Below are 6000 nucleotides of genomic sequence, written 5' to 3'. Positions count from 1 at the left end.
ACATGAGCTTTGTTACCGACACTTGCTATAGAGAAGTGTCAGAAGGAAAAAGTGAAACAGCTAGTAAGGAGAGGGAATCGAAAAAGCGTGTATATGTAAGTACAATGTACTTGTATATCATAAAACGGAAAAAGGACGGAGTTAATCACGAAAAACTCAACGAATGACACTTTTATTGATGTGTAAATGGATAAATATAATTTTGAAACAAATTTCAATTTTTGAATCAACTATACATAACTATATCCCGTAGGATTATAGTTATGCTACATTTAGTACATCTTAGGAAAACGGAGTGTTACATGGAGAAAAAAGCTATGTTTACATGAAGATGATTGCTGGTAGAGACTAGTGTGTTGTAAATGTTCAACCTCTGATAATGAAAGAAATGTATAAAGTGCATTATGGTTTTATGATTGAATGATGCTACTAGCAACATCACTGGATAGCGGATCACTTTTCAACAGCAGATTACTACATTAAAAGTTTGACATCTGTATATCTATCTTCAATTCATTCAATACATGCATGTTCTATTCCTGTATATATTGTCCCCAATAAGTCATTAAGTTATGAATAAATGCTGACTTTTAATTGTGCGGTTATGGATAAAGCTGTGTTACAATTGTAAATGACACAACGCATGTGTAACAGGTACCAAGCATAAAGCACAAGCGTATATAGTTACATAGTTAATAATGTAATCATATTTACAACATAGCAAAATAGTGAAATTAAATCACCAGTGCTGTGAAGCCAGTATAACCAAACACTAAGGTTTTTACTTGACACTCTGTCTTTCCAAAATGGGATATATACTCCGGGAAAGGGTCACTCACTTATTTTGCACTTTTAATTAAGGTCAAAGGTCAAAATGTAGATCACTGTGACATTTTTCACAATGACACTTCACCAATCAAAGACGACCAACATACGGTCCAAAGTTGATGATTGTCGGTGAAATGTATGTTCTGGACAGACCGTTAGGAAGAATATGCTACATGTATCCTACGATCGTGAGTAAATAAAGAAGAACTAACTGATACTGGCCAATGATCAAAGAAATGTTACATTATGTGTTACAATAAAGATCAACGTACTCTTAATTCATTGTTCTATGGATGCAAGTGGACTCTGGTCATGAAGCTACAATGTAACTATATAAGCTTGTGCTTTATGCTTGGTACCTGTTACGTTGTGTCATTTACAATTGTAACACAGCTTTATCCATAACTGCACAATTGAAAGTCAGCATTTATTCATATCTTAATGACTTATTGGGGACAATATATACATGAAGAGATCATGCATGTAATGAATGAATTTAAGAGAGAGATATACAGATGTCAATTGATAATGTAGTAATCTGTTGTTATAAAATGATCTGATATCCCGTGATCGTGCTGGTAGCGCATCATTCAATCATAAAACCATAATGCACTTTATACATTTCTTTTATTATCAGAGGTTGAAGATTTACAACACACTCGTCTCTACCTGCAATTATCTTCATGTAAACATAGCTTTTTCCACAATGTAACACTCCGTTTTCCCAAGATGTCTTAAATGTAGCATAACAAGTTATATAATCCTACGGGATATATGGTATCATAAAGCTCGGTGGGCGGGTAATGATCATTACACCCTGTATGTCTCCGAACTGAGTCTATACTTCTGCGGTGAGAGATATGGTAACGTGTTGCAATCTTGTACAATTTTCGTATGAATTGACTTTCGATACGAAAATGATTTACGTTTTTGTCTGATCGTAATGTAGTGTAAATTTCGTATAACTATATTGTGTGATGCATTACCCTTCCCTCGAGCGCCGTCCTGATTAATTCCTGGTTGGGCAATGATCTATGGCAACAACCTGCGTGTCTTTCTAACTATGGCTAGGCAGATAATTGCACAGCAGAAATATCCAAGGAGACTTTTCTAAGCATTAGTCTACTGGAATTGATGGAAAGATCTCTGCAAACCGACTGACACACATCAGTATCTTTGCCAATCGAATTGTCTCCCATCGTACACTGTAAGGAATATCCCTTAGCAATTCGCTCCTTTATCGAGAAACAGAAAAAAACCACCAAAACAACTTCCGGTTACAAACTAGCCGAGTGGATAAGCGATAACATCATCATGTTTCATAAGTAAAAACTTTCGTTTTGTTTTGTTTATGTTGTAGTATTGTGTCATTTTGACTGTTCATCTTTGTTATATGCTGTGATATGTAAGTGGTCATGACAAAGGGATGAAATGCCCTCACAATTTAATAAAATTCCTTTGTCTGCATTGTCGTACTTTTTCCCTTATATTGTATATCGCTCAGAACTGGATCAAGAGCACATAGTTTATATCTAAAATGTTTATTTTAAATCAGGTCACATAGTTTATAACTTAAGTATTTGTTTTACATCAGGTCACATAACTTATGACTTAAGTGTTTGTCCTATATGATGTTTATGTGGGATAGAAGATATAACATTTTAGTTTACCTGTCCGATTCGATATATTGTGAACGCACATAGTTCAGCAATTATCTTACATTATCGCTTTGCACTGTCAAACTGTTGACTTGGATTATGATTTCTTTAATTGCATGCACTCGCTAAGCCTGTTTTCTTCCCTAGTCTGTGTAAGACATTGGAAACAACTCGCCACTGGTTATTTGTTTGTCAAGTATTAAACGACATACTCATTGCGACTATAAGGGACAAGAAGAGGAGCAATTTGAAGTGAAGTAACGTAAGTAAAGAAATAGCAATGGAATAACGTTCATGATCAAAAGCAAATTCCTAAAAAACTTATGTTTATTGTTATTTTTACAGAAATAATGATATTATCCTTGTGATATTCACCTGACAGTGTCGCAATATATATACGAAGGAAATGCATGTAACCATGGGCTCGGTGAAAAACATCAATCTAGATTTTTATTTTTACTTTCTTTAGGAAATATAAGCTATGAAAATAAACCAAAATGGAATTCTGTCGTCCTGTGATAAACTATTTTATCATTGCAATATGCTGGATAAGTCTTCATTAACTATAATGCTTGCAAACTATGTCGAAAGTTCTTTTGATCACGCTGCTCTATTCAAAAGAGATACTTTTCTGTGTAGCTTCAAAATAGAGAATCACAAAATAGTTTCAGCTTGAATTTTAGCCGACACGACCTATGATGTGCCTTTAAATAGTGTTTTTATTTATTTGTTTTGTTTTTGCAAATTGTCAAATCGATATTTGCAATGTTGGTATCATGTCTTTTCAGTAACCGTTCTATTTGTGTTGTTATAAGTATGTTGCTAGTAAAAGTTTTATGATGTCCCTTTCATATAAAGTAGGTTATACACGGCGTCGCTATCCTTACCCCGTCTTCATATAACTTCACGTTTAATTTACAACTTTATGACACACACAATAAAACAATTGATTTGGTTTAAAACTTTCGAGTGACACATTCTTTTCACAGTATAAAGTCCTTTTGTACATTGTAGCGAAATGGAAAAAATGCCTCCAATTATAAGATAACAGAATGTGTCTTTACCTGCGTTTTTTTGATTAACTCCATCTAATCCAATTACATAATTCAATTCAGTTTTTGTATTGTTCTTTCATTCTTTCATTTGTAATCTCTTAAAAATATGTACAAATAACGAATGGAAAGATATTTTGTACACATAAAGGTTATCTAGGTTTTTTGTTTTCGAAATATAACTCTTAGACAGACACAGATAATAAAAAATATTTTGAAAAATATTTTTCCTACACTACATGTATCAATGGGATGCTTTCTTACGAAATAAGAAAGAAAAAGTTGGTAAAAAAAGGATAACACAAATATAAAAATATCGCTTATGCTGTAATGGGGCAGCAGAATCAATGTCCTCTTACAAAAGAAAAGCCCCGGATTCCGCAGGGGGCCCCACATCGGTCTCCTCTTATGATACACAGACAGTGGGATACGACAGGTCTTTTCTTGGTTTGTCCAGTATCCTTTAAACAAAAGGCACGTGAGAAACCACACCTGTTTCTGCAGGAGGAGTTAGGGAAGGGNGGGGCAAACAATTGCATAGACATTGCTAAATTCGCATAGCTAGATGCACGACAAAAATGTAATACGGCAACACTGACGTTGCTACACAATGTACGTTTATATCATGATATATGTACATGTTCCTTACCTAGATTACCACGTAAATTTACTTACATGTCTACCTTCTTCAGCTTTATAAACTCCGACCTTCTTATTCCATGAAAACACATTCAAATATCTTTGACGGTAACGATACAATGGCGGCTTCGTTCCGAAACATTCGACCGCGTCACTTCTTGAACAGTGTGTTAAAGAGCGTATGTTTGAAAGGCTTCTCACATTGCTTAAGTTAGAATTTAAAAGCTATGAAAGGAAGACAAATAGTGTCAGTCACTGTGGATTTTCTTAATTAACTCATATGCCGGTGTAGATTCACTGGAAACATTTTATCATAGCAATCCGGCTACCGTAGTTACAATCGTAGCAACCCGCTTAGACTGTTGTTTTTGCTTATTGTAGCATTTAAACATTTTTTGGATGTAAATATAATGATTGACCTTCATTTTGACGGCGCGTATACTGTTATATGAACCCAGTTTGCACCGAACGCATTATCTATGGAGCACTAACGCGAACCATATAATATGTTCGTTACCATCTGCGTTAATACTACCGTATTCGCCGTCAAAATGAAGGTAAATCCTTAAGTTTTCATAAACATTAATACATTCTATTTATGTTGTATGCAGACTAACTATAACTTTAAGGTATCCTGGATAGGTGGATTAAGGGGAGGGTGTTAATGGTGGCTAGAGCATCCATCTCCACTTTGACATTCACCAACATTGTTTGTTTCAACACAACAGATACCTGCGTACCTATATAAAACATGTGTATGGAACTGTATTTTGAATTGACATGAATGATAAATATACCGGGATCCACATTATAAAGTGGTTTTTTTTATATTTCTGCGCCTGCCAAGTAACAAAAAAAAAAAAGATTAAAATAAACTGCCAAATATTTATTCAAAATGTATATTTTATTCATTCTTTTTTATTGTGACATGAGTTCATTCATTAACTATGCAATGTGATAAAACAATTTTAATGAAATAAAGTAATATTAAGTAGGTAAAAATATGATAATTGACAATATCATTATTTTGATATTTTGCAAACCAGAACACTCGTAATAAGTACTTATAACGTTTCTCGAACCTCTGTAGTTATTTTTCAGTCAGAATATATCTAATTGTCTTGATTAAAGAAGTATCGATTGTCAACGGGGACCAGATTTCTAATTCGGTATAAAGAGTCATGCGTAACAGTCTTTTATTTTTCCATGTATACGTTAGCATCAATCGTTTTCAACGTTGATAAGGATGGTCGACGGTCTATCCGTTTTGTAAACTTTACAGCGATATGTGGTTTGAATGGTTGTGATAAAGCAGAAGATGAGGAAAGTAAAACATATTTAATAAATGACGATTTCCTTTTATACAGTTTCTCGAGACAAAAAGAAAGAAGACATCAGTCGGATTTGTTTTCGTTGATCGTCTACTTGGTTTACTTTATCCGCTCCCAAGAGAGTAACATCTTCATAACAGTGCTTGTGATATAAGTATGGGGAATGTCTGTACGGGTGGAGTCGCTCCTCTTTCCAACATTCCGAATCACATGGCGTTCACGAAATCCGAAATTACACCACCAATCGTTGCTGGCTTCGATGTTTTGATGAAAATGTGATAAAGCTCACTGATAAAACTGGCAAGGTGACCAAGATATTCAAAGTTGACCAAGCGATTGACGGATTTACATTGCAAGGCAAGGATATCCTCCTTTGTTTCCTCGATAATACAGTTCGAAAGAAACATATTCCGAGTGGAAAGGAAACTCACCTCTTTGATACAGGACCTCTATGTCCTCTACACATAGCTAACACACCCAACGGTGAGATCC

This window comes from Mizuhopecten yessoensis, unplaced genomic scaffold, assembly GCF_002113885.1.
Source record: "Mizuhopecten yessoensis strain PY_sf001 unplaced genomic scaffold, ASM211388v2 scaffold3645, whole genome shotgun sequence".
Lineage (NCBI taxonomy): Eukaryota > Metazoa > Mollusca > Bivalvia > Pectinida > Pectinidae > Mizuhopecten > Mizuhopecten yessoensis.
Note: the sequence above shows the minus strand (reverse complement) of the source record.